The following is a 7,671-nucleotide window of genomic DNA, read 5'->3' as shown; positions in this document are numbered from 1 at the left end:
AGGTCATTATGGAGAAAAAAAATAGGTAAACATCCAGGTAACTATAGCAGGTATAAAATGCTGCCCTTGTTCCTATCTACTTTTTTAAACCAGTGTCTATTCCATGAGTACAGATGCTACTCATTAACAAGTAAAGACAGAAGCAATCCAACATGTTGATTCAGAAGTCATCGTCCCATTTTCTCGCAGTAATGACTTCTCCTGATTTAACAGCCCTGACTAATTCCGGTGTCATCTGAACCTAATGGGTCATTTCTTTCAAATATTGTCTCAGCATCCTGCTGCCCACCTGCTAGAATTAAAAGCAAGCGAAAGAAAAACAATCCATCGATGAGCTACAACTGCAAGCGACTTCCCAGCACAACTGGTTGGCAGCACAGAACATTTCCATGCAAAAACGCTCTGGCACAAGCATCCCTTCCCCCTTCCCAGGATGGCTCCCACCAGAGCACGGCATGCAAGGGATCGGGCGTGCAAGTCAGCAAGGAGGTTTCCATCACCTACAAGACATTCGGCACAGGATGATGCAGTCACAGTGGCAGAGGCAGAAGCAGTGCCAAATCCATTCCCTGCTGACCATAGTACGGCAGCAGCCTCCTCAGCACACTCCTCTCTGCACCTTCCTCATGCCCAGCACTTACCGACCGCTCCACTGCAGACCAGGTTTCATCAGGTGTAATCTATCCACCGCTGCAGCAGCAAAGTGGGCCCGGCCACTTAAATATTTAATCGGACCCTCTTCCTCGCCTATCACAACGCTTCGGGGTATCTGAAGCCAGACTTCATTGTCTGTACTTTCACATAACACCATGAAAGTCAGACTGAAATTGCATTTTCTGCCTCCTGCCCCAATCAGACCACCATATGTTCGCCTACATGCAAGTAATTACAATAAATGCAAAGTGTGAACAAGCAGAAAGTTAGCTTGCACTGGGGAAAAAAGTGACTGCAAGTGAACATGCAGGATCAAGTTCACTGGCGGTGTAGCTGCTGAAGTCAAAGGGGTTACATCAGTGATGAATGTTGAGCACTAGCCTTAAAATGTAAGTGTGAGCATGCCGGATTCAGAAATAAATATGTATGGCTTAAAATCCCCATCTACTGTCTTTCGGTACTTTTCATCATCCCATCATTCCTGATCTCCTCTGATCCGAACACTTTTATCCCTTTCTACTTTGCCTGCTAATCACTTTCCTCTTCTATATTTAAGCACGGCAGGTCTCACAGAGGCAATCCAGTTGAAGTTAACGGACAGTTTGTACAAGGAGGCTAAACAGAATATTTATTCCCTGTCATCTTTGCCTTATCACCAGTCCTTTGATCCATTTCATTCCCTTCTCCTTGCCTTTGTGTTATTCTGTCTATTGGGGACTTCACACAGCCCAATCCTGTGCTCCTCAAGCAAATTCATAGCTGGTTTAGGGGATGTATGTCCATAGCTTCAGCAACACTATGCTGATTTAGATCAATTAATGTTTTGACCCACTGAACCCTGCAGGTAAATCTTTATTTAAATTATCTAATATCTATTTTCTAGAATATGCCAAATAAAAACTATAAGGCTCTTCCTATGGTTAGAACAGTTGAAACCTCAGGTAGAGGCAGGTTCATAACTACCCTGCAATATATCAGAGCCACTCCTATCCTTCTCAAACAATTCAGCATAACTGAGCAGTTGCTCGCTCTCTGTACGTGCCTCCTACAACATACTCAGAGTGCTTGTGTGATATGTAGATATTCTAACAGTAAAGCTGTTTATCATATGTTTTCTAATGCTTGTTGCTATGAATTATTTATGCCCCATTTTAAGTCTACAATATCGATACCTCTCAGGTATGCTCCACTAGCAGATGCAGCAAAGCAAGTATTAACTAATTAATATTTGAGACAGGAAAAACTCTGTTAATAGCACACTATCTTTTTCACTATGGCTCAGAGATGGTCTAAATTCTACCTGCATATGCTCATTGTTTTCTGCTTGCTGGCTTACACAGGAATATTGCATTCAAACCTGAATGTAAATTCAGGGTCCTATAGCCATAAATGTAATTACTTTCTGAGGATTTAAGAAAAACCAGAAATACATTTAAATGAACAAGATTGGCATTAAAATGATAAAATTGTAGACTATGTTATATCCTCAGAACTCTAGTTTTTCCAGAGAAAAAGGTATGATCAAACCATTGCATTCTTGGTTTCGAGGACACTTGAAATCCTTTTTGTTCTCCTGTGCTTTCCTCCTAGATCTCACAATGAATGGAAGCCTCTGGCTGGTGTAAAATATCAGCTCTGATCTCTGAAGTGCTGACTTATCCTGCACCACCATTGGAACCACCTGCTCTTTCAAAAGAAAACAGTGCTACACAAATGTAGGTAATTAAAAACAATATACCAAACTAACAAGGCAATCTGTAAACCCAGAGATGTACAACTTCATTCTGTCACAAGAACGATTCTAACTCTTTCAATGACTTATTTGGCCAAGACTATCTGTTACCCTGTATTTTCTTTACTATTGTCTTATACAATTATCTCTTACACACTAAGATTATGGTGTCTAAGGGATTAAATATGCTCATGACTAATAAAAAGCTGAAAAATATCCTTTGAGGCCAAACAGCAACTCAGCAAATCTCAGGATGACCTAACAGAGATTAACAAATTCCTGCAGATCCTTCTGCAGCCTTACCACCTGCACAGAAACCACCCTGCCATGCAACCAGGAAAACGAGTGGGTATGCTTACTTTTCTCTCTGCCTAACCCTAAAATTAACACAGTATTTTTAAATAGCTCACTCAAACACAAAGTGGGGTGGCAGAGCCAGTGCCACCATGTGACTAAGTGGCACAGCATGGCTTTGGATGATTTGCAAAGACAGCACATACGGACTGGGAACAGGTTCCTTCAGGAACTCCACCATCACTTCTGACTCTGAAATGAAGACTGGGATCCACAATCACATCAGCAAGAAAGTGACCCCTCGGAAGTCGGAAATAGCAGTGCAGCCCCCAGGAAACATAATTAAAGTACCTGAGAAAGCAGCTGCCCAGAAAGTATGACATGAACCACCACCTCTGCTTTCTACTTTGGACAAACAAAGTTACGACTTGCTGGACACTATTAGTGTTGGTCTAAGTTTGGGGAAAAAAAAAATCAGGTGTGGCAGAAAACATTGTGACCAAATGTTTTTATAACACCTGTATTGGGATTCCTAAGCTGTGGTACATGTGCCACCATCTGTACGCAAGTCACTTAACAGTGAAACTCCCATGCAGCATGTGGTACTGGACACAAACCCCCTTCAGAAACCTCATAATTTCAAGCTATCATTATTTGACTCTTGCCTTGACAAAGGTTACAGGCCAACTTGTCTGTGGCAGGACAGATGATTCCTCAATGAGCAGTACTTGCAGATGTTATGCAGCTAAAGAGATTTTAGGTAACAATTCAAATGACTATCTCTTACTCCTGTATAAAAAACTACCTTGACCCTATTTCAAGCATGAACTAATACCAGCTGGCTAGAAGGCAAACACACCCCCAACCCACTGCTCCTGTAATCCTTGCAACAGGAAATCAATTGTGCAAATTGCATTTTGACAAATATAAATCACTACTGAGTCTATAACAAAGGCTGACAAATCACTCTCGATGTCCAGCGCTTACCTGGTGCAGCAGTCCTCTGAAAGGAGATGTGCTAGAAAAAGTGTAATTTCATAATCTACAGCAGTAAAAATAAAGGACAGCTCTGATCCTGCAAGTGGTAGCAGACAGACGGGCAGGTGGCTCTCCTTCATGAAGCCTTTTGCAGGAAGACTGTAATTATCTGTCTGAGCACCTACTGAATATATCTGGAGACAGTGTGCATAGCAGCCAATATCTAGCTGATGCAGCTTGTGTCATTTTACTTTCTGCATGTTTTGCCCTTAATTGAAAAGGTTGCTTTCCTTTTTTATTCCTAATAACTATTATCCATGTTTAGGGAGGCACTTAACAGTGCATTAGACAGCTAAGAACCCAGAGGCCATGCCAAAACTGAAATAACACTATAAAGTGAACTGAGTGCTTGGCTTCATGATTTCAGTAGTGTCTTTATCCACTGGCACTCTGAGAAGATCTGTACTCTAAAGAGCTCTGGGAAACACTCAAGTAGGAGACCAATGAACTTTTAAGTTCCTCAGCTGGGAAAAATATAGTAAAAAAATCCATCATCATGCCATTGCCTAGATCATTGTAGTCCTGAAGATAGAAACTAGTTTCCTTTATTGAGGATCAGTGTCAGATGTTTTGTTCTACCTGTAGAAGTCCAAAGGACTCCTGGGTACCGTGCCAAGGAGAGCTGAAGTGTTTCCCACCAGTACATGATGCTTGTGGGATGGCTGTTAGTCCACAGATACCACATTCACATACCCTAGCAATTTGGTTGCAGTAAGATTGTATGGAGCAGATTTAAGACCTGGGAGAAAGCACCCTGTTCATCTCCACATTTTGTCTCTCGAGCTGCTCCCTGCACGGAGACCTTGGCTGAGCCCATGCTGAGCAGAGACTCTGAGTTGATGGATCCTCTCCTGAATTTTAGTGTCTGCAATACCGACACAAGGGAGTGAGACCACCCTAGGAATACAGATGTAACCTTACATTTCTTACGTGGTTCAGGTACCTGAACCAAGACTCGCCCATGGGAGTGAGATGACCCACCTGTCACAGCATCTATTTCAGAACTAGACTCTAATATATATTTCCAGTTGCAAACAATTTTAAATAGGATGCAAGTTTGAAAGTTTCTGACAAGAATTAGAGAGCAAGAAGCATTCCAGGCAGATGCGAGTCTCACAGACTAAGCCCAGAAAACGTTCAACAACTGAAGTAAAGATTACAGCTACCAGAAATTTATCTGTGTTGGAGCATCTTGTACCAATGCCATTCTCTAATAATATGCTATGATTAAATCATGTCAGTGTTTGTGGTACCAAAAATATTTTCAAAAGACATGCTTGCACTTTACATATCTTTTCTTTGCAAGGTACTGCTAGGGGCAAAATAGCTGCCCAGTAAAGATGAAGGCTGGTAAGTAATTTCTGATGACAGTTGCCCCGCTTGCAAGTTATTTAAGCTGCTGCCTGTCAGTAGCCCATAGTATGGTAACAACTAAATAGTCACTAGTAACATACCTGTATTACAATATATTGCTTTCTAACTTGTCTTCTACAAACAATTTAAATTACTTAAACTGATGAGGAATTTTGAAATCTATGCTACATTGCTATTATTAGGATCATCGGGTATAAAAGAAGTGCTGGCATGGATCCAATACTTCTCAGAGGGCTCAACTTTAATTAATTTAAACTTGCAAATTGATTATGAATCACTTGAGAAAGTTCAGAAAGTGTGTTCTGTTCCCTCAGAGTAAGAACAGGCATTTGGGGGGAGACTCTGATGTACGTTTCATACGATGCAGAAAGCCTGAAACTCATGAAAAAGCCCCAAACTCCTGTAAAGAGGCTAGCAAGCACAATTAAAAAATACTTCAGCTTTGCAAACTTCTGGTTGCATCACCAGTCTCCTAAAAACTCCTCTGGTATCAGTGCCAATCTGAAAGAGGGATGAATCCTCTCTGGTAGCGTGTCTCTCTGCTGAGTACAGGAGGAGCCTGGGTGAGACTCCATGCCAAACTTTCAGTCCTCTAAATATAGCTGGGATGAGTCTAATCCTAAGAGACTAAGCCATAAACTCTACCAAAATACCCGTAGATTTGGGGAGGGTCTAGAAAATGGAATACCACTCTGCATCTTGGCTCACCATTCTGCTCACCGCTGGTGACTCACTGTTGGGTGTGCCAGAGAGAGTCTTGCGGGGGGCACGGTGTGCAAACGCTCCTTGTCGTGAGTAATAAATACCTGTTTGGCTCTGTCTTACCATCCACAATGGGACCTCTCCTCCTAAATTAAACAGGCTTCGCCCCTCCCTGTTCATCCCCCAGAATAAGGAGTGGAGGTTTCTTAATCACTGAGCTTGGGTGACCAACTTTCTTTCCTATTATCTGGCTTTCCTTATTGAAAGGAGGCTGGCGAGGTAAGTGGTTGTGAGATAACTGTGACACAGGGCGCTTATCTTCCCTTCCAGCACAGGGAAAAAGGACTTCCCACAAGGATAGTTAAAAATAGCTGGTTTGCCTTAAACGGCGTATTCACTTTGAAATATGGAAAACAAGCCTTAGCTGCCACCTTTAATATGACAGACAACTTTAGCAGCCTGCTGTCCGTCAAAATACCTACTGCCCTGCTCTTTCTTCTTCTTAAATTTTTACCATTTCAAATTGCAGATGTTCTTCACCACATTATGAGAAATTTTGGGGAAAAAAGGCAGATAGAGCCTTCTAAATTACATTAAAACCAGCCTTATTCACACCAAAAAGGCTCTTCAAGGTTATTTCTTGAAATCTATTACAACCCTCTCTTTCTTCCCACATTTCTTACACGAGCGTTGTTTCAGCTCCCCAGCATCCTCTCTCAGCCCTGCTCTGTGCCCACCCATCCAGGCGAAGGGCAGGCCAGCCACATCCTGCCCAGCACTGAGATGACCAGACAGTCCGGTTTGGAAACTGCATACCAGCATCAGCAAGGCAGGTGCTTGGTGCTCTCAGAGGCAAGGTGTATCCTTTCAGACACAGTATTTTATCAATCAGTGACGGTAATGAGCCAGTTGGGAAAACTTAACTGGGGAAGTGGTAGATTCTCACATGCAGTTATTAAATCAAGACTGTGGCTTTCTAAATTTTGCCTTTCTAGCACAAACAGGGCATTACATACTTGGTAAAGAATTTGCAGGCAGAACACCGTAGGTTTGAACACAGAGGTTAGAGTAGATGGCTTTAATGATCTCTTCTGACTCTAAAAATCTAGGAATCTAGCATGATCAGTTATCACTTTCTTTACACCAAAGATCTTCTTGACTCTTATGGGAATCCATTAAAGCTTAAAAGCCTGCCAAGCTGAGAAAATTACCGTGACACTTCCAGCTGCTTTCCCCAGAATTTTACATCAATCCTTCCCCTGGCCCCAAGCAAACCTTGCCACTTTTCTTCCGAGCAGCTTGAGCGAGGAGCATGGTTGGGCTGCTCCTCTCAACAGATCCTTATGGGCTCCCCCTTCCCCGTGTGTCCCCCCTCAGGTATTGCCAAGTCACTGAAGGAACTGGGAAGATTTCTCACCATTCCCTGACATGGGTATAAGAATTTCTTTGCAAATCTGGAAGCCGGCACCAGCTTCAATTCACATTGAAGAAGCAGCTGGCATGACCAAGCAGAGCCTACCAGGCCTGAAAACAGCTTGCAGATTTAAGTGCTAGTTTATAATAAGAACCACTCTGAATGTCATTCATAATAAAGCTGAAAAACTAGCAATGTCCCACACTGCTCTCGCATGCAGAAGTGCCACGCAGGAGACAGCACTTGCTATCTGGCTGCCAAGGACGGGACCTGGTTGAACACCCCCTCCCCACCCCCAGCACAAACCCACCCGAGCAGCCGAGAAACATGAGTAATTCTGCATTGTGCTGATGAAGTTCTTAATCTACATGTCACCCAAGCTGAACTGCAAAACACGACTGCCTGCCCTAGTTATCAAATGACCTGAAATTCAGCACGATCATCTGCCGTAACAGCTGGTTCA

Source organism: Cariama cristata, unplaced genomic scaffold, assembly GCF_000690535.1.
Source record: "Cariama cristata isolate BGI_N322 unplaced genomic scaffold, ASM69053v1 scaffold19527, whole genome shotgun sequence".
NCBI classification, from domain to species: domain Eukaryota; kingdom Metazoa; phylum Chordata; class Aves; order Cariamiformes; family Cariamidae; genus Cariama; species Cariama cristata.
Note: the sequence above shows the minus strand (reverse complement) of the source record.